General features: G+C 42.2%; 1 protein-coding gene and 1 non-coding gene across 2 annotated transcripts in view; one reads left to right on the top strand and one right to left on the bottom strand.

The window, feature by feature from the left end:
* Positions 1 to 22,741, bottom strand: part of TULP4 (TUB like protein 4) — a 242,158-nt gene that overhangs the window by 206,383 nt on the left and 13,034 nt on the right. The gene's annotated exons all lie outside the window — the stretch shown is intronic.
* Positions 7,414 to 7,517, top strand: LOC111560681. The gene has a single exon (XR_002742673.1). It is a non-coding gene; the product is annotated as a U6 spliceosomal RNA (small nuclear RNA).

Genomic DNA, 22,741 nt, shown 5'->3' with positions numbered 1-22,741 from the left:
GTCTACAACACCTGGCCCCATGTGATAATCCACTTCTCTCCTAGTCACTTACCCAAAGAATTAGGAGCACGAAGGATTCAAAGTGGCTATTTTCTCTCAGACTTAATGTATCTGTTGCTGTTTCTTTTTAAATAAAATGTTTTTTAAATAAAATCCAACTAGGGGTGCCTGGGTGGCTCAGTCAGTTAAACGTCGACTTCGGCTCAGGTCATGATCTCACGGTTCATGGGTTCGGGCTCCGCGTCGGGCTCCACGTCGGGCTCAGCACTAACAGTTCAGAGCCTGGAGCCTGCTTCAGATTCTGTGTCTCCCTCTGTCTCTCTGCCCCTCCTCTGCTTGCACGCTCTCTCTCTCTCTCTCTTTCTCTCTCTCTCTCTCAAAAATAAATAAACATTTAAATAAAACACAACTAAATCCATTTACCCATACATCTGTCCATCTATTCATTCACTGAACAAACACCTAACTGCCCTACATCTTAGCCTCCATGCTAAGCAGTGGAGAAACTATGAATCAAACATAACCTTGACTTTCTAATTTAGATGACAAACGACAGTGTTTCTCCCAATTTAAACAGTTCAAATGTGTACTGCACAATAAGAATACACCTTTCAGATACCATTACAATGTAAGATTGTCTCCTGCAAACCTGAAGATGGCTCAGGGCCTCAAATAAAAATATCTTCAATTAATCACCCAACTCGGGCCACCTTCATAAGGCCAGCTGGGCTTTGTCCCCAAAGCCAGCAGGGACTGAGCCAACAGTTTTCATAGATACAGAGGCACTGAGGGCCATTTAAGTGGGAAATCAAACTGTGCAGGGGGTTCTTCTAGCCATGGTTTTCTCCTTTGGTGTGAAGTGGTTTTTAACTTCACTGAAGAATTTCTATAAGAACTTGGTCTTCAGAATAAAAATAAAATCTACCTTCAGGCAGTCACTTATTCTAAAATGCTAAGAAAATGGATTCCTCGTCAAGAAAATGAAGAAAAGATTATTTTAAATAAGCAGGGAGAGTAAGGTAAAAAAATGACCAGTATTAAAATATCAAAAATAAAAAAGCAATAACCCCCCCAAAATACAATGGCATAAAAAGCATATTCACTAAATTAGTCATTTTATAATGTCTAAGGTTTCCTTTCTTCACACACACATTATATTAGTCTTGCCTCCACAAGACTGATGTCATACTACCGTTCTTAAAAATTCGCACTGAGGGGCGCCTGGGTGGCGCAGTCGGTTAAGCGTCCGACTTCAGCCAGGTCACGATCTCGCGGTCCGTGAGTTCGAGCCCCGCGTCGGGCTCTGGGCTGATGGCTCAGAGCCTGGAGCCTGTTTCCGATTCTGTGTCTCCCTCTCTCTCTGCCCCTCCCCCGTTCATGCTCTGTCTCTCTCTGTCCCAAAAATAAATAAACGTTGAAAAAAAAAAAAAAATTCACACTGAGGCCTTTGAACCAACATTCAAGTTCATAAATAAGGAAATGAAAAAAGAATATATAAGAAAAACGGGCCATTTTCCTACTGAATTGTAAATTTTGATTCCCCAGTTACTGCAAAAGCCAAACTCTTACATCTACTGTATTGTACCTCCTGCCCATCCATGTAGTTAGCACCACACATTAGTCTGGTGATAAGGAGGCATCACCTAACAACACCATTCTGAAGTAACAGCCGTACGATCTAGGGAACGACTTTCTAGGTAGAGAGGTTCACATTGCTAAATTCCAAGCGAAGTCAAGTATCAAGTGTTCACAGCTGTCTGCTTTGCCTGAGAAGCCCTTGGAAGAGAACGAGTAGGTCTGCTGTAGGCCTCAGTAAGAACACAGGGAGGCCCACACCATTCTAGGGACAGGGGAAGAAGACAGGCCAAGGATACTGTCCCAGTTATACTAGTGACAAGTGACTAGGCTGGGACAGGCATACTACCCATTTTCTTTTCTTTTTTGTTAGAATTATCTGAAGTTAGACACTGAGGAAGTCATTTGAAACTAATTTTTGCACAATTTAAGCCATGTGTTAAAGACTCCTCATGCATACAGACAGGGTATCATACACTTAGGCTAGAAGTATTTTCTAAACATACTACTACAAACTCTGTATTATTATCTTCCCATGACATTAAGATCATAACATAAAAGAGAAGGGAGAAGAATGTATCTTTCTATCAGACCTGAGGTTATCATGGAAAAATATTAAAGTAGTTTATATGTACTGTTAATGGTATCTCTTTAAAGTTTCAACTAAGTGGTAGAAAACATATCCAAAATTTAAACTCAACAATTATTAATTGTTCTACATTATCAAAAACCATGTCCAGTCCTATGAACACTACCCACCCCAGATCACCCCAGAGTCTGTGTAAAGGAAAGATGACTTCACCCACCCTAATACAGAGACTGTGATTTATGTCTGAACCTCTTAACACAATGCCCTGCAGGCAGTGGAGCTTCCAGAAGTATTTGTTCAATTCGATGTTTAAAGGGGGGGGGGGGGGGGAGGGGGAGAATCAGGATCAAATAAATACTCACTGACATCTATTACAAACAAAATAAAGTAATAAAATAGGTAAAATGATCAAGAAGAAAAAACTCTTGCTTCCAGAACAGCTGTTCTTTTAAACCCATGATATAAAAATTTTCTCCAATTAAACCAGACAAAAAGGTTACCCAAGTAACATTTCATTTTTTCCCAAGAAAGACCAAAAGAGAGGTCTTCAAGATTAAGCACTTCAATCAAGTCAATCAACACAAGCTAAAACACCATCTTTTAGTTCTAATAATAAAAGCATCTTCTGGAAAGTGCTGGGTCGTTTACATTCAAAGTAAGAGGCCAAAAAAATCTATTTTATTCTTGATTTCCCCTCTGAACACTCCAAAACAGACTGTATCAAAGCAACTGAAGGAATAGGTGAGGTGCTGAACTTGGTTCTTTCTTCACAAAGCTGTACTGTCAATACAGCTCACTGTATTATATACCAAGACAGGACACCTTTAAGAGTCTCAAAGGAGCTGTGTAAATAGACCCTACGCCATTCCCCTAACACTGCGTCTGAAGCAAATACAGTGCAGTCCACCTGACTGACAATCAACAGATTTAAGACCCCTTCAAAGCTCTGTCACTCCACACCAGGAATGAGAAATTTAACACTAAACGAAGAGAGCCCACGCTTGCCTCTGCCTCTTGCCAAGAAGGTCCAACACAAACTAGGGCCCCAATATCCAAGGAAGTGGGGAGAGATGCAGGAATCAGGTGACAGGGCTGACAAGATGGTATGTGAGTGAAGAAAGCAGAAGTCAAGCTTGAGATGGCCCAGAAAGACCGCAGAGATTACTGCTTCCAGAAAAAAGAAAAAAGGAGTATTCCTGGTGCCCACATACCTGAGACAGTTGCAGGAAGGAGCGACTAATTTCAGGCCATCTCAGGATATCTGCATTGTGGAAGTGCACTCTCCACAGCCTGAGAATCATCCTAAGACGTCCTGGCAGAAGGTCTGATACTCAAGGTGCAGAGTGACAGCTTCCACATAAAAGCCAAAAGTACTCTGCAGGCCACCAGAAGGTCAGAGTGACCAAGCCTAGTGTGACACAAGAAACGAAATCCTACACAACCCACACTGAGCTCCCCACAGAGGATACGTGGGGGTAGCTATTATTCTTGCCATGGTAGCCAAGGCCAATCCTTGCTTCTTGACCCAGCACACACTTCCCCAATCAATCCATATACTAGCTGGTTAAAGTCTATTTGTCAATGGATTTTTCAGAACTCTAAGTAATTCTAAAGAGGTAATGTTGTTAAGTACTATCACTGCTATACAGGTTAACCCATAAAAGTCATTTTAACCCACAATGTACTTATAACACCAACAGTACTTTCCTCAATAATGCTCTTTACTGTCTATGAAGAATCTCATTTCCCCGACCTCCCTGACTGAGGGGCTGTTAAAGGTGATGTTCAGCACCAGGAAAAGCCAGGCAAACAAACACGTAGATTCTAATAACTTAGGCCCTGCCTATTTGCACAACAGAAACACCTCTGTACATTGGCAGAGGAGAAAGTGCTGCTTTCCACCTATCACTTCCCAGTTATTCCAAATTAAAAAGCACAAACACTTGGGAAGGGTATCCCAGGGCACAAGTGCTGCAAGTCAGGACCATCGAGCTGGCTTGCTGCTACCTATCTATGCCATGAGCTTAGGACCAGAGAAAAGCTGAAGCAGTCACTAATTAGGGTCGTGTTTACCCTTCCATTGTCAACTAAGAACATACTGTTTTTGTTGCTTTAGAAGAAAGGTCTCCCTAGTTCATTACAGTCATTATTCCTACTCAGTAAGAGATAATATGCTCCAATTTGAAAAGTATGTGTGAATGGCACACTCCTACACCTCCTAGCAGGGGCCCATGCACATTCAATACTTTCACAGACACAGAATGACAGTTCGTTGGAAGTCACAGGGTCTTAAATAAGCTGATAATTTATTGTCCTCCACAAAAGAACTACAAACAAGATCTTAATTAATTTGCTAACAGTTATGGCCTGTTTACTAAAATTAGCCCAAATTCCATCATTTTGCTTACTACAGGAATTTGCATAAGGCACATTTCCTTGGACCCCATCCTGGGAAAATTAGTACTGAGGAAAGTAAAACTTGCCATTAAAGTAGTTGTACATCTAAGGTGGCTCCAGAAGAGCTGTCCCTAGGAACAGTGACATAGAGCTGCTGAGGGACAGAGTGGGCATAAAGAGAGAGAAAGAAAAGTTGTGACTGTGGCCATCCAGATGTCTCAACTTAGTGCTCAATTTGTACACCAATGCCAGGAGAAACAGAGCTGGTGACAGTCGGATTGGGACCTTAAAGGTCACCTTATCCAACGGCCATTCACAGGTAGAAATACGGCCAAAAACTCAGAGGCTCAGCTCCTCACCATGGGTGAAAGCACTCCTGCCTCACTTCCTTCCACTGCCCACAAAAATGTCAGCACCACTATGCTTGGCAGCAGGGGTCTCCCAAAGGTCAAGTTCTGTGGTGCATGAAAGATGGGTAGGGGCACCTGGGTGGCTCAGTTGGTTAAGCATCTGGCTCTTGATTTCAGCTCAGGTCATGATCTCACGGTTTATGAGACCAAGTCCCATGTCTGGCTCTGCACTGACAGTGTGAAGTCTGCTTGGGATTCTCTCTCTGCCCCTCCCCTATGCACTCTCTCTCAAAATAAATAAACAAGAAGGAGATGGAGGAGAAGGAAGAGGAGGAGAAGGAAGAGGAGGAGAAGGAAGAAGAGGAGGAGGAGGAGGAGGAGGAGGAGGAGGAGGAGGAGGAGGAGGAGGAGGAGGAAAGATAGATGGGAAGGACTAAGAGTAAAGTAACAGAAAACGCAGATGTAGATGTCCTGGGACTCTTACAGTCTGTGTGGCCCAGAAGTGGAGGAACCGTGCAAACATTCTACAAACTAGCAGTGGGTTGTATGCCAGTGTGCAGAAGAATCAGCCTTTCTAGAACTCAGAGCACATTACCTGGAAAAGTTAGGTTTCTAGTGCAGCCTAAAATTTACCTATATTTATTTTTTTCAACAAATAATTACTGAGCTCTAGCCATCTGGGAATTTACATTCTAATGGGGGAACAACAGCAAAAGGAAAGAGACAAACACATAAGGTTCTTGCCCTTGGGGGTGAGGGCTGTGCAAAGGAGAAAACAGCCCTGTGAGGGGTGGGGAGGGAAGGTCCTCTGACAAGGGACAGCAACACAGACCAAAGAAGCGATGGAGCAGGGGTATATGCGGGACAACGAGGCAGGGAAGACTGGCACACACGAGGACGTGAAAAAAGACCAGGGGGCCACAGAGCAGAAATCGAAGGGCTAGGACGAGGTTTAGGTGGGGCCCCGTCGGCACAGAAGGGAGCTCATCTCTATCTTGACGGGGCGGGGCCTCTGAACGGTACCAAGCAGCAGACTGAAACGGTCCAGCTTTCACGTCAAGACTGCCGGATGGGGACAGAGTGAAAGCGGAAAGGACAGGCGGGAGGTTGCAGCGATCCAGGGGCGAGGCGATGGTGCCTGAAGGAAGCTGCTCACTCGTGAGAGGGAGGAGAGAGCAGCCTGGGGCTGAGCTGTGGAGTTGGAACCAACAGAACTTCTGAGGAACTAGATGAGGGAGAGGAAATGGAGGCGTGGCTGCTTTGTGTGGGAAAAGGGGATAATCACACTAAAATGAGGTGTTGGCACGGCCCACACTCCGTCTCTGCCGAGACTGTATTCCCACTTACTAGCCGAGGGGCCCTGCGTGCTGTGAGAAGTAACTTCGTCTCTGCTTCAGAGTCTGACATTACCAGTCAGGGAGAGTAAGAGAATCTACCTCATGGATTTACTGAGAATCCAATGAGTTAGTATCTGTAACATACTTAAAACAGTGCCTGGCACACAGTAGGAGCTATACAATTCTATTCTTATTACTATTCTCATCACCTACTTCATGGTACTGTTGTTAGGACTAAATAGACTAAATGAGTTTAAGGAAGTGCCTGGCACATTAATTCTCTCAATAAACGTCGGCCCTTATTGCTATCATCATGAATGATTCCCAGTCGGTGGCAATAATTGAGGTGAAGAACAGAATGGAGAGGGGGCTGCTGTGAAAAGGTCCAGAGGGCCTGTGGAAGAGGTTCCATTTGGTGTGTTAATTCTGCAGTGTCCATGAGGCATTCAAATGTCTAGGTCAAGTGTGTCACTGGACATGAATCTGAGCCTCAGAGGAAAAGTCTGGAGTTGAGATATTAACTTAAGAGCCATTCACATAAAAACGAGTTAACTACAGAAAATGGTGAGCTTGGTGACGAGGAAGATTAAGGTGGAGGAAAGAAGATGGTCTAGTGGTGAACCCAATGGAACCCCAACATCCCAGGTCAGGCCAAGGTGGAGGAGGCAGAAAGAGACTGACAAAGAACCATGCAGAGGAGGAGGAAGGCCAACAGACATTGGGTCCTAACAGCTCTAACTTCTGAAAGGTCAAGTTGGATAAACACACTGGAAGGAGCCACATGGAGATTATCAATGATCTTGACGAGAGCATTTTTAGCACCTTATTCATTTCAACTCTACCTTTCATTTACAACACCATAAAAGAACATGAGTCTCAAGGGTGATGTACAGTGAAGAAAACTCTGACCTCAGAGTCAAGAGACCAAAGTCTAAGCTTCAAGTCTAAGGGTCTTGGGTAAGTCCCTCAACAAAAAGGGTATCCATTCCTCCACAGGTAAAATGACAAAATTGGACCAGATTCCCAAACACAGGTCACAGGCTCTCTATGTGTCTAAAACCTGCTAACCAAAGTACATAGTATTCTCAGTATTTAAAAGGTACTGATCGTTCCTTAGCCATTTGGCTAAGATCAAGTGTAAAATGTACTAAGAACCATGCATCCGGTGCTCACTTCAGCTGCACCCACACTAAAATGTGTACAATACAAAGAGTGGCACGGACCCTGCACGAGGATGACATACAAATTCATTAAGTAGCCCATGTTTAAAAAAAAAAAAAAAAAGAACTACGCATCTACCTCGGGTACAGTTCCACAAACAAAACTGTCACATTTGTTTCTGGCTGAAATTATAACTGAGCGTGGCAACATCTGTGAAGCTGGGAAGCAGCCATGGTTAAGAAGGGAGACTCTGGTATCTGAATGCCTGACTTCAAATCCCAGCTCCATCACTTACTGCCTGACAAGAGCTGTGCTGTTAAGCTGCTCAAGGCCTAGTTTCCCACTCTGTGAAGTGGGGATTATAACATTGCCTACCTCACAGCGTAGTGGAAGGTTTTAAACGCATCAGTCCTTGAAAGACCTCAGCAGAACTCTCCATTGACCTTCCTCCTCCCTCTTGACTGCTCTTTGTCAACCTCCTCTGCTGGCTCCCTACCATGGCCTGACCTGGGATTCTCAGACCCTCTTCTTCTCCATCTCTGTCCTCTCCCTTGCTAGGCTCATCATGAAGCGTACAATTACATACTGAATAAACAGGAGCTATGAATGCCATTATCTTACACTAAAGATCCTAACTTATTAAGATCACATTTCTGGGGGCAATGAGGGAAAATAATAGAAAGAAGAATATGATGGTGAAAATGCTGGTGATCCCTGGTAACTCCCAACTCAAAAATTCTTCAGAAACACACCTGCCATCCTATTGCATGAAACGCAGTACCTTCATTAAAATCTACTTCATTAAAATAAGGCTTTGTTCCCTACTAGACACTATAATCTCCCTGATGGAAGCATACCCATCTGACTTAGTGACAGCACCCAAACAGTAACTAGTGAACAAATTTCTCTTGGTACTTACTCCCCTTAACTCCTAAATTCCACTCCTAATTTCTAATTTAAAAATTAAAGAGTCTAAAATTTTTTCTGCAAATACTTTTAAAGGCTCCACTGCACAGGTGCCCCATAAATGCTTCTAAGGCCCTATACCCTGCCCCCACCCCCACCACATACCCTTTGTTTCATCACAAGCAAATTCTACAAATTTTCAATGTGGCCTTCCGAAAAGTTTCTCCAGGACAGATTCAATCTCAGTGCTTTCTAACTTTTTGAACTTATTTATTTTGAGAGAGAGTGTGTGTGTGTGAGCATGAGTGGCCGGGGGGGGAGGGGGGGGGGAGGAGAGAGAGGGAGAGAGAGAGAATCCCGATGAATGGCTCGAACCCACAAACCGCGAGATCATGACCCCGAGTCAAAATCAGGAGCTGGATACTGAACCAACTGAGCCACCCAGGTGCCCCAGCACTTTCTAACTTTAAAACCCAACTTTTCAGAACATTTTGCTTTGGGAGGATAGTTATACTTGAATCAAAGCTACCCTTTCAAAATTTCTAAAGGGCAAACAAACCCCACAAACTCTGAGCTACCAGAGACAAAGCATATGTGAGACATTTCCCTGCCCATCCTCCTCTTAATTGACTCATGACACGACACTGAGGAAGCTGGACCAAAATAGCTACCCACCTGACCAAGATTCAAATGTTTTCTTGATTACCACACAATAAGCAACAATTGATTAAAGAAAAAAAAAAAAAAAAAACAGCAAAAACTACTGAAAAACTGCTTATATTAAATAAGCCAATTACAATTTATGTTTAAAAGAAGTTGGTATATAAACTGCAAGGCAAAGTAAAGGCAGCCTCAAAAGCTAGCACATGAAAGCACAATGAAGGCTGGGATAAATTAGCTCTAATTCATGAGACACGTCATCAGTGAAGGATTCAGAATTTCAGGAAGAAATTTTTGAAAGCTTAGGAAGACTTTAAAAAAGGGCAAGCATCAGGGTGCCTGGGTGGCTCAGTCGGTTAAGCGTCCAGCTTCGGCTTAATTCATGATCTCACAGTTTGTGGGTTCGAGCCCTGAGTCAGGATCTGTGCCGACAGCTCGGAGCCTGGAGCCTGCTTCAGATTCTGTGTCTCCCTCTCTCTCTGCCCCTCCCCGGCTAACACTCTGTCTCTCTCTCTCTCAAAAATAAATAAACATTAAAAAAAAAAGTTTGTTTTTTTTTAAAAACGGCAAGCATCAAATCAATGGATGCTATATGTTAATTTTAGCTACAAGAGTCCAAGGTGAAGTGTGAAATGAGGAAAGCAGCCAAAGGACACTCATGCAAGAAATGTCCATGCAGTGCCCACCACAGCCCCAGGCACAGGGCTGGGGTTAGCACTTCGAAGTACAGGGAAGTCCCATCCCTGCCCTGAGGAGCTCCCCGCATAGTGGGAAAAGATGGGAGGATAAACTTCAAGACTACCAGATAAATTCTCTAACCAACGGCCAACAAAGGGCTCTCAGGCAGAGCTAACAGAATCTTGATTGCATGACCGGTCCGTGACAACATAAAGCCAGTGAAGGATCTTTAACACTGTACGACAGCAAAGCAAAAAAAAAAGCCCAAACTTGGGCAAAAACAAGAAGATTTGGGGGCACCTGGGTGGCTCAGTCAGTGGGCATCCAACTTTCGAATTTGGCTCAGTTCATGATCTCACAGTTCATGAGATCGAGTCCCCCGTCAGGCTCTCACTGACAGCAAAGAGGCTGGGGACTCACTCTCTCCTTCTCTGCCCCTTCCTTGCTCGCTCTCTCCCTCTCTCGCAAAATAAATAAACTTAAAAAAAACAACAAGAATTTATTGATAAAAATTATATTGACAACAATACCCAAATAATGACATGGACGCAACTCAGTGTCTATCAACAGATGAACAGATAAGCAAAATGTGTACATGTACAGACAGACAGACACATACACAGAGGAGTATTATTCAGCCTTAAAAAGGAATAAAATTCTGTAATGCTACAACAGAGACAAACCTTGGAGAGCATTGTGTTAGTGAAATAAGCCAGTCACAAAAAGATAAATACTGTATGATTCCACTTAACTGAGCTACTTAGTGTAGTCAAAATCACAGGGACAGAAAGAATGATGGCTGACAGAGGCTTGAGGGGATGGTGGTAATTGTTTAATGGATACACAGTTTCAGGTTTACAAAATGAAAACTGTTATGAAGATGGATGGTGGTGATGGTTGCACAACCTTATGAATGTATTTAATACCACTGAATTGTACACTTAAAAATGATTAAGATGGTAAATTCCATGTTATGTACATTTTATACTAAAAAAGTTTTTTTATATCCCAATAATGGAGACTTTATAATAATCTAAGGCAAAATTAAACCAGAGTTCTACAGATATAGTGGAAGGCTCAGATCTGGGTGGCAATTTCAAGGGAGACTAAATGAAATTATACTGCCTAGTGCCTAGGTAAGGAAAAGGTCTTAATGCTACAGATTAAAGTAGTCAAAAGATATGAATGCTCTATGTTTGACACTTGTTATGTAACTTCACAATTATTAGCCTTTTCAAAAACCCAGATTTTTTTTTTCTACCTGTATCTCTCTACATAGAAACAAGAGAATGGGCTTTAGGAACACAGAACAAAGAATAAAAGACCATGATGGTCGTGTGGTGGCAGCAGTCAGGCACAGGGTGTGCTGGCTGGGTCACACTCCTGAGCTGGGTGACATTTTGTGCCTCAAGTTTCCTATGAAGTAAAATCGTTGGGAGGAGTCAATAAACATATGAAAAGTACCTTGAATACCGCCTGCCACGTAGTTGTAATTGCTCAATAAACGTCAGACATTGCTGTTGTAATTTTATTTATATTCCACCCATTAAACATTTTTTTAAAATTTGGAATAAAGTAAATTATTAAAAGAATGTGTAAAAACAATTATCATTCACCCAATTCAACTTAAAAATTAAAATGGAACAGAGAGGGGCGCCTGGGTGGCGCAGTCGGTTAAGCGTCCGACTTCAGCCAGGTCATGATCTCGCGGTCCGGGAGTTCGAGCCCCGCGTCGGGCTCTGGGCTGATGGCTCAGAGCCTGGAGCCTGTTTCCCATTCTGTGTCTCCCTCTCTCTCTGCCCCTCCCCCGTTCATGCTCTGTCTCTCTCTGTCCCAAAAATAAATAAACGTTGAAAAAAAAAATTAAAAATAAATAAATAAATAAATAAAATGGAACAGAGAATTATGGGGGGGGGGGGGAGAGTAAACTTATCTCTAATCAAAATTAAATCTACCAAAATCTTTGACAATTCCTGCAGAATGGCCTTAGTGTGATGAACCTGGAGAGACAGAAGGCATTGAGCAAGAACTGATGACTTCTGTACTACAAAGGACGCACTTGACATCTTTCTCCACATCTACAGCCTCCCTGTAAGACAGAAAAATCCCCATTGTACACATGATTAAACCAAGGCTCAAAGAGTTTAAGTTTATCAAAATTCACCAGGCTGTTAGTGACAGAGCTAAGATTTGATATCTGACTCCAAGCCCACACTTTTTCTACCAAACTGTGTTGTGAGGATTAACAACAGTAACTATCATTCTACACCCATGTTGCTTTGGAATAGGGAGGGAAAGTTGTATATAATTATTTGATGAGAACAAAACAATGCATGAAGCAAGGCCAACTCTGTTATGGACTCTAGAATTTCTAGAGGAAATGACAAATATCCAAACCCAAATTTCATGTTAAAATGACAGAACCACAGATTAGGAAAAGCCTTCCCAATACTCTGGTCACTCACCACTGGTGAGGATGTGGATAATGCACACACTCCAATTCTAGCCCATCCTTCCAGAAAGCAATTTGGCAACAGGCAGAAAATAAGTAAAGCCAAGAGTGCTAAAGGCATTCTGGCTAAGGGGATGATTAAGCCAAAGATGTCCACCAATAGTGTTACTCAACATCATTCTAGATTTTCCAGGAAGTGCATTTTGACAGGCAGAAGAAAGAAGTCATGTAAAAACGGGAAGGGCCAAAATCATCCTTAGTTGTAAATATTTTTCCATCTGAAAAACTCAACAGAATTGAATAAAATTAGTACTATTAAGAGAGTTCAGTAAAATGGGAAAAAATAAAACATAAGAATACATTACACACAAAACAACCTGCAGAAAACAGACTGGTACCACTGAGGGGCCACTGAGAAGTTTCTAAAAGACAAGGAACAGATGGGACTAGACTGACACAAAAGTACCAGAGTCTTAATTCAGCCAGGCAAAGGCAAGCACACTGCTCTCCATGAAAAGGCTTCAGACAACGGCTGTCCACGGTGGGCCAGTGAGGGGACTGGGAATCTGGCCTGGCAGGACTGCCTGCACCACATGCACCGGCCAGGGAACACCACTCGGGTTAGCACTGGACCGCCACGGTGACGCACTGACCAGCAAAGGAGCGAGATTCCCCAAAGATCCAAAGACGTACCAGTGCATGGCCACTAACTGTGCACAGAGGCCTAACATAAGGGCAGCAGGAGCAGGAGTGGGGAGGGCAGGAGCTCCAATTCAAGAACCCTCTTCTGACCTCTCAGGGCCTACCCTCCCCTGTCTGACAAGGGTCTAAAAAGCAGGGAAGCCTGCCCTTTCCTCTGTATGAAGCCAGGCTGGCTTCTCTTATCACTCAGTTGCTTTGGTTTTCTAACTGTATGACATGTTGGCATGCCAGCCTTCATGCAAGATTTTTGAGGGCAAGACACCCATCTCTCACTGTACCTCTGTGGTCAGACATGCCAGTGACTGATAACAATGAAAACAGGAAGAGATACCAGTTTTTCCCCAGCATGACCACTAGGTCGTGTAACTATTATAGTTTCAGAATTGTACATGTACCATTCCTGAAGATTGGTATGATCTTTTAATCAGCCTACAGACTCTTCATGAATACTGCCTTAAAATCAGCTCAACTACTGAAACATCAGTCATTTCTGACATCTGTAAACCACTGCATTATGCTCTCACTGAGGCAACACCGCTGAGGTAAGAATTCTTTAGATGGTCCTTCCTCACTAAACTAAGGCATATCTATGTAAAATGCAGAGTAATGCATTTTATGTAGCATACACGTAACTTCTTTTCATTTAAAAAATTAGCCTAAACTCAAACTGAGTAAAGAGCAAACAAAACTGAGCACGAGTGTCTGCATAATCCATTCAAAAGAAACAACTCACAAGGATCAAAAAGTAGGATGATATTTATCACCTATTTATTTTATTTTAAAGTAGCCCCAAATTAGAAGCAATCCAAATACCTTATAAAAGTCAAGCACTGAAGTATAATTTATATACTTGGTGGAATATTACATTCTTCAAAAAGTGTAATTACCAAAGTGTTCATTAACAGATGGACAAATAAACAAAGAGTGGTATATACACACAAGGGAATATTATTCAGCCTTAAAAAGGAAAATAATTCTGATACATGCTATGTGGATGAACCTTGAAGACATACCAAATGAAATAAGCCACTCACAAAAAAAAGACATATAATGTGTTAATTTCATTTATATGAGGTATCTAGAGTAGTCAAACTTACAGAGGCAGCAAGTGAAAGGGTGGCTGCCAGAAGCCAGATTAGGAGGGATGGGGAATTTTTATTCATGTTTGTTTATTTTTAAGAGAGAAAGAGAAAGAGAGAGAATGTGTGTGAGTGGGAGAGGGGCAGAGAGAGAGAGAGAGACACAGAATCCAAAGCAGGCTCCATGCTCCGTGCTGTCAGCACAAAACCTGATGTAGGCCTCGAACTCACGAACAGTGAGATCATGACCTGAGCCGAAGTCGGATGCTTTACCGACTGAGCCACTCAGGTGCCCCAGGATTGGGAATTCTTGTTTAGTGGGTAGAGCTTCAGCTCTGGAAGACAAAAAAGTTCTGGGAGATGGTGATGATGGTGATGATGGTGATGATGGTGATGGTGGTAATGGTGATGATGGTGATGGTGGTGATGGTGGTGATGGTGGTGGTGGTGATGGTGATGGTGATGGCGGTTGCAAAACAATGTGAATGTCCTTAATGCCACTGAAGTGTACACTTTAAAAATAGTTAAAATGGTGGGGCGTCTAGGTGGCTCAGCTGGTTAAAAGACCAACTCTTGATTTTGGCTCAGGTCATGATCTCATGGCTTGTGAGTTCAAGCCCTGCATTGGGCTCCAGGTGGAGCCTGCTTGGGATTCTCACTCTTTCTCTCTTGGCCCCTCCTCCACTCAATCTCTCAATCTCTCTCTCTCTCTCTCTCTCTCTCTCTCTCTCTCTCTCTCTCTCTCTCAAAATAAACATTTAAAAAATAAAAAATGAAAAAATAGTTAAAATGGTAAATTTCATGTTATATACCTTTTCCCACAATAAAAAAGCATAATTATGAAAAGCATATAGAAACATTAAAAACATTTATGCTATGTTAAATTTTAAAAAGCATACAAAGGTACTCATGGGTTTGATTAAAACTATGAAAAAATGTATATGACAAAAGGTTTCAAAAGAAAGCTCTGGTAAAGAGTCGTAATAATGGTGGAGACTGGGCGATTTTCCTCCATTTTACAAATATACTGTGGTATTTAGCTGTTATTTTTGTAAACTTATAAAAACATAAAAAACTCGCACACTAGATATAATACCAAGAGAGCAAATCCATGGGGTCTGCAACCACAAAGCTCCCTTGTCTGTTACTTCTTTTTCAATTCATCCAATCCTAAATTTGGGGGGAAAAAAAAGGTTTTATAAAAATACTTAATATTTGGGGGCTGAGTAATGACCTAAGAACTGGTAGGTAGCTCTGGGTGCACAGAGAAAAGTTAATTTTCATTAAATAAACAGTTTCCCTCTTACTCTCATTTTAAAGTTTAAGAAGAAAGCCAGGAGAGGGGCACCTGGGTGGCTCAGTCAGCTGGGCATCTGACTTCGGCTCAGGTCATGATCTCACGGTTCGTGAGTTCGAGCCCCACATCGGGCTCTGTGCTGACAGCTTAGAGCCTGGAGCCTGCTTCAGATTCTGTGTCTCCCTCTTTCTATGCCCCTCCCCGTTCACACTGTCTCTCTCAAAAATAAACATTTAAAAAAAATTAAATAAAGCCAGTATTTGCCTTACTTGAGCCAAAATTTCCTTCTTAGTCATTACTTTTAACCCACCTCAACTCTTCTTTTTCTTTAAAGTTTCTTTATGATATTGAGAGAGAGAGAGAGTATACAAACAAGCAGGGGAGAGGCTCAGAGAGAGGGAGAAAGAGAATCCCAAGGAGGCTCTGCATTGTCAGCGCAGAGCCTGACATGGGGCTCAAACTCACAAACCATAAGTCATGACCTGAGCCAAAACCAAGACTCAGATGCTTAACCAACTGAGCCACCCAGACGCCCCAAGCTACCTCAACTCTTTTGTGGAAGAAGTCCAGGGTCTAAGTAAGTAAATTAAGTTCTCATCAAATAAAATTTCTCATAAGCTGGACAGGCAAGGAAGTGAAACAGGAACGAATGGGACCAGGAATCAGAAGACAGAATCTGGTTGGCTCTGCCGGTTAGTGGCAGGGAGGCCTCGAGCAGCACGCAGCTTCTCCAACCTCGGCTGCTCATCCGTATGTAAATGTGCAGACTATTCGCTCCACGCTTTACCAACAAATAAAAATCAAAAGTGATGTTCATAAAAATGCTCTGGAGAACGTAACATGCTTTATAAACTAAAAGGTGATACCTTGTCAAACTCACAATATTAACTTGATCTTTTTCCCTGTTGCCATATGGTATCACATGAAATTAGACCTTTCATATATGCTTTTCTGCTTTTACATTATTACTTCTTACTTGTCATTTTGAAGGCACTGAGTCTCCCCAGCCCTCAGAGCTCTACATTTTTGATGAGAGAGGTACAGCTCAAGGCTTTCTATTTAAGATCTGACATTTCAGGGGCATCCCCCATGGTTTGTGAAAAGAAGCCCACAGAAGAAGAAAAGGTCAGATGGGATACAGGGCTTCGCACGACCTACATGCAACACTCCCAATTTTCATTCAACAGCAGGGCTCTTCCAGCACTATTTTAGAATACCACCTGGCTTTTAAATCATGTAAAGCAGTAACAAATGTTTCCTAGCCTGTTGAAGGCAGGAAATTTCCCAGAGTAAGGAGCATGCTAGAGCAGCCGTCCAGAGGGTGTCTTCCATTGCAGCCATGTTTACTCAGGTGCTAATCATGCCCTTCCCCTTGTCCAAACCCCAGTAATACAGTATACTTCATACAACCTACATGTTCTGAAAAGGAAAACTGAGTTTAAATTTTAAATATACTCTAAGTCAAATGGGCAAAAAAAAAAAAAAAAAAAAACCTCTTTTACAACTGATGTACAAATAAAGTAGATCACATACATTTGGGAAGATAACAAACTAACACATTTATAAATTCCTAAATTCTCAAATGGCACTAATTCCCAGAATTATGAGACCACTCTTTTCTTCACCTTGCAATCACTAAGTGACACTGTCAAATCTCCTTGGATTACTGCATATAGGTTCACAACCCACACAAAATATTCAATCCCAATAAATTCATAGAGGGCTCTCAAATTCATACAGGGGATCTGTGTGTGTAACCAAACAACTAAAAATAGGAACAGCTATTTTTCATAACCTCGGAAATCAGTGGAATGCATGATCTGCCAATGACCTGGCGGCCCCCATGGGATAATTAGCAGCAAGGATGGACAATCCACTGATACATCCTTTTTTAAATTTATTTTATTTTATTCCAGTGTCATTAACATATAGTGTTATATTAGTTTCAGGTGAACAATGTAGTGATTCAACACTTCCATACATCACTCTGATACATTCTCATTTAAGTGAATGTGATGAAAAGTTAAAAGCGGATTTTAGAAAAAAAATTACACAAGGATTTTTTCTGATAGCAAGCTCTTCCTGTGCCTTTAAATTTTAATTTAAAATATTTTCTTTATATTCAAGTTTTCAGGAATACCTTCCACATCAAGCTACCCTGCTTAAACTTTGACCACAATTTCTCAGAGTTCAAACAATCCTGATATGAAAACAGGTTATAATCCGTTTTACTAAAAAAGACATTTAATTTTAGAAAAAGCAATTTCAGAATCTGTTTAACAGGTTCATCTCCTCAACTTACAGGATTTTTTTTGTTGGTAACGGTAGCACCTTTTTGATGGTAGTGTCTTGTTTTGTTTTAGTTGACTTTACTGTTTAGTTTTCCTTTAAATTTTAATCCAAAGTCTATGTGGTTTCACAGTCTGGGTCCTTTCATAATTGCTAACAATTACAGGGTATCCCTGACACTTTTTGCAAATTATAGCAAGGAAATCCTTTCCACTGAACCTCAATGACCTCTTCAACTACTCCATATCCTCCCACAGTTTGCCATGAGTGTCACCATGAGTGAGTATGATCACTCAGTTCTTCCCAGAAAATTCTGGAACACACAGAAAACACTCTCTCTAGACACTTGTTTTAATATGGAAAACACGAGTGTTGGTGGCCATGTCTGCCACAGGGACTGAGGAATAGAGGATGCTGGTCTGTGACAGAAGAGAAGAACTAGAAGCATTGAGGGAAGCTAAGAGAGGGGGCCAGAGAGAAGGAAAGAGCTAACAGGACATTCAGGGAGTGTCCCAGTCTCTGGGTCGCATCCGAGACCCAGCTGTATCCCTGGCCAATATTGAAGTACACAGCTCAGAAAACTTCCACAAACTTCCCTTCTTCGTGCAAGTTCAGTTAGGTCTTTTTTACTTATAACCCAAAAACCTCTAAGTAATAGAGGGCTCCACAATCCCTTCTATTGACTGTTTTGAAAAAGGCAAGACAGAAACCTACAGGTGGGGGTGACTGGGTGGCTCAGTTGGTTAAGCGTCTGACTTCAGTTCAGGTCACAATCTCACGGTTCATGAGTTCAAGCCCCGTGGACAGCACAAAGTCGGCTTCAGTTTCTGTCCCCCTCTCTCTCTGCTCGTGCTCACGCTCTTTTTCTCTCAAAAATAAATGAACATAAGAAAGAAAGAAAGAAAGAAAGAAAGAAAGAAAGAAAGAAAGAAAGAAAGAAAGAAAGAAAGAAAGAAAGAAAGAAAGAAACCTACAGGTAGTAGACTGAACCCAGCAGGGTCCGTAGCCAGAAGGCAACAGGTGCCACCCCAGACCTTGCTTCTCTGGCAGGAGTTACACAGGATAACTCCAAACACACACATCCTCACCAGGGCCGCCACAGTTCAGCTCCTCTAGTTAACACAGCAAGTAATGCTACGTTACAGAAGTGAGCTGTTCTCTATTCTACACCCCTGCTTTAAGTATAAATCAGGAGACACGGAGCAGCTCTCAGAATACCACCGAAAACCACTCTGCCTGGAAGTAGAGCCTCCCAGGGCAAGAGCAGCAAACCAAACCCAGAGAAATGGGGGCAGAGCACCTCGATTCTACTTTGCCAGCTCCCAGACGGAAAGGAAGTATATTCCAGTTTAAAATCCAGAGATATAGCACATTAGAAATAGCAAGCATGCTGATAATTTTTTATATGTATTTGATACAGGGAAAAGCAGCATTCACTATTTTTTAAGTACTTAGTGAAAACATCATGGTGGTCACACAACAGTATGAATATGCCTAATGCCACTGAACTATATACTTATAAATGATTAAAACGATAAATTTTGTTACCACAATTTAAAACAAAAACAAAAAAAATGACACATTTAAAGAGTTACAGAAACAGACTGAACCCCTCAGTGGCAAACACCATGTACAGTGTTACATGGGATAGTCATGTATGAAAGTAATGTGTTTCCTTGCCATGGGCAAGTCAGCACAGAACTGAGACAGACTTGATGGTCAATCTGGGCAGGGAGGCAAAAAGAGCTGTGGTTTTTCAGGGCATGGGGGTGGGGGCTGTTGAACCCAAGCAGCCATCTCCTGAAATTAGTAATAATGAAAAATCACTCTACACAGTCTTATGTTCCCCCACCTCCTTATACCTGATCAGCGTGGTCTTAACATTACTAATTCCTAAGTATTTCAACATAAACTCCTCAGAAGTCACTGCTGGTTTCCTATCAGCCACAAACAGATGGCAACCCAGAAGAGTCCTGTTCCCATTATGCCAACTTGGCGGGAGGCTCACCTGCCACTACCTGAAACATGGATCCCTCCCACTTGTACACAGAAGGCTCCCAAACACAACTAAAATCCTGCCCGGATGCCCACTGATCAGCATCCTTAAAAGCATGGGGGGGAAGTCTCATTACAACTCCACTAATTAATAAGCATAGGGAGGGACTACATCACATCCTAATATAATTACAGGAACACCGCAGCCTCCATCGCACTTCCACTCTACGGTTCAGGCAGCTTCCCCGCCTGCCTGCACTGGGACGTAATCCAGTTTTGCGAACATATCCATATGTATGAGAATCAGAACAGATCTTATTATATCGAACCTGGAGAAAAACCTTTGGAGATGCTAAAAGTTCAATTTCAGATATATTAATGTATCCTTAAAATTTTATTGACAATGCAAGTATCTATCCTGTTTTTGTAACCCCAACACAGATTTCTCAGCTGCAATTTTTTTACCTTAAATGACTCAAACCCTAAGAGAATGACAGACATTCATTCACAAATTATGCCTAAATTAAAAAACATGAAGCAGCGTGTGTGCATGTGCATGTGTGCGTGTGTGTGTATACTGGCAAGGAGGAAGAATCTGGATTATTTACTTCATCAGATTCCAACCAGAGATGCTGTGTTTCCTGGATGTACTTGCTAATTGCCAGGGCCTTTACCACTGACTACTCCTTGCCTGCTCAAATCAAAAACTGACTCTTTGATACGTTAAGCCACGATTTTCTTTAGCAGGGGCAGCTTAACTATAGCTCACTGCCCTCCTGCCATATTTAAATCCTTCAATCGCTCTTCTTTTGCAATAGAAACCAAAATCTTTAAACATGGGATACAAAGCCCAACAGGAAAAGGAATCTCTCTCAGCAATGCCTCTGCATTTCCTCAAGGAAGCCATCTCTGATGTGCTGATTAGATCAAATTCTACCTTTATACCTTGTACTTCTCCTTCATGGTATGAATGAATGAATCAATCAATCAATCCCCTGATCTGGTAGCTACTACATAGATTAGCACGTCTTTAGGTGTAAGTAACCAATAACCTCAACTCAAATTGCCTTAATCAATAAGGAAACTTATTTTGCATAACTCCAAAGGCAGGATGAGTGCTAGTCTCTGAGTAGTTTTCTCTGTTTTTCTTGGCTCTGTCGTCTCCCGTGCACTGGCTTCATGTTCAGACTGTAGCAAAGTGACTAGAACAATTGTAGGCACCACATCCTGACACAACAATTTTCAGAAGAAAAGGACTATCTAGTGTGGTCATTTTAAGGTTGAGAAGTTTTCCAGAACCTCCTGGCAGACCACCGTCACATCTCACGGGCCAGGACCAGGTTTCTCGCTTACCCCTGCAGCAATCACCTCCAGAGAATGGACCCAACAGGAGTGGCTGCAACACATCAGGATTTACCCCTGTGCTAAGGATGGATCACTTTCTCTGCAGTCAAATGAGGACAAAGAAGAGGTCTAAACAAAACCCAATCTCATTACAAAGGAAGAAGGGAAGGAAAGATGTTAGACCATGAACTCAACAGGTCTGCTAATTATCAATCTGGAATATGTGCTCTGGTCACCAACATTAGACAAGACTGCCAACAGAAAACCTCCACCAGCCTCACCTGCAGTGCATCTATAAAACTGGCAGAACCACTCATGGGGTGCCTGGGTAGCCCAGTCGGTTAAGCGTCCGACTCTCGATTTCGGCTCAGGTCATCATCTCACCATTCTTGGGTTTGAGCCCCATGTCGAACTGTCAGCGCAGAGCCTGCTTAGGATTCTCTCACTCCATCTCTGCCCCCTCCCCTGTGCACACACTCTCTCTCTCTCAAAGTAAATAAATAAACCAAAAACAAAAACAAAAACTGGCAGGACCAGCTTGGAGGGGAGGCCACAGGGTGAGCAAAGGGATAAAAGAAAGACTGGTGGGCTGGTGCAGATTCAAGTCCCAAGACCTCTGGTTAGCAGTTATGTGACAACAGTCAAATCCTTTGGCCTTGATTTTCTCATAAAATAAGAAAATACGTGCTTGCCATAATGTATAAGGTTGCTGCAAAGACCAAATAAAATGTAGGCATATGTGGAAAAATGCTTTGTAAATTAAGTGTTATGCTTATGTAAGCAATTATTATTACTTCAATGAAAAAAATCACAAGTCACTGAGAAAAATTGCAGGAAAAAAAAAAAAAGGCTGACTCCTATCTAGCCAAATGGAAGCAGTACAATCCACTAAAGGACATATGCTTTAAAAATTATATTCCAATTGGGGCACCTGGATAGCTCAGTTGGTTAAGCATCTGACTTCATGTCGGGACATGATCTCACAGTTGTGAGTTTGAGCCCTGCATCAGGCTCTGACCTGACAGCTCAGAGTCTGAAGCCTGCTTTAGATTCTAGGTCTCCCTCTTTCTCTACCCCTCCCCCACTCTCACTGTGTCTCTCTCAAAAATAAATACAACATTAAAAAAAATTTTTTTTAATTATACTCCAATTGATTTACTTCTGGCTACGCTGGAGGCTTTCCAGTATGACTGACTGATTCTAACAGCTGGGATGGAATGTAGCAAAACTACAGAAAACCAAAACCAGTGTCCTCCTTCTGCTCCTTCACTGATCTCTCCTCCTCAGGCCGGCACAGCCATCATGTTCTGACTGCTTTCTAGACAGAAAGGGTGTGTTTTCCAAGTCAGAAAAGGTTAAGAAAATTTTAGCATTTTTACTTAGAAGGAAGGCTGATTCCAATGCACAAGAAGAAGCTACTTGTTACCTGTGAGAAAGCTCAGCCCAATTCACATCAACGTATTTAAGTTGAGAAGTTTGTAGATAGTTAAGTACAAAGGCATCTAAGGCCTTCCTGCCAATGTTATTTCTACCAGGCAATGTAGGCATGAAGCCACCCAACATGGCTTCTGTTTTACCTAATTCCCTGCCTGCCCTCTCCAACTCTTACTTCTGTTCATCTGTCTCCATTTTGGGCTAGGGTAGAGAGGGGCAAGGAAGCCATAGATATTGAAGAGTAAGACAGGCACTTGTCTGTGCCATCCACATTTTTCTCCTCGGGTACCACACCTCATTTGGCAATAAAGTCAGAAGACTGGTCATGCCTAGCACCAAGATTCTGAAGGGTGAAAGTAGTGATATGCTGGGTTTACCTTGATGTATAGAGCATAAAAACTTGCTCACAGTGGGGGTGCCTTTCTCTCCTAGAGTTAAAAATCAACAACATATCATGATTTCCCACTCTGGTCCAGGCAGAAGCAAAATGAGTAAC

The sequence above is a fragment of the Felis catus genome, chromosome B2 (genome assembly GCF_018350175.1).
Source record: "Felis catus isolate Fca126 chromosome B2, F.catus_Fca126_mat1.0, whole genome shotgun sequence".
Classification (NCBI taxonomy): domain Eukaryota; kingdom Metazoa; phylum Chordata; class Mammalia; order Carnivora; family Felidae; genus Felis; species Felis catus.
This window is presented reverse-complemented; position numbering and strand designations above follow the sequence as displayed.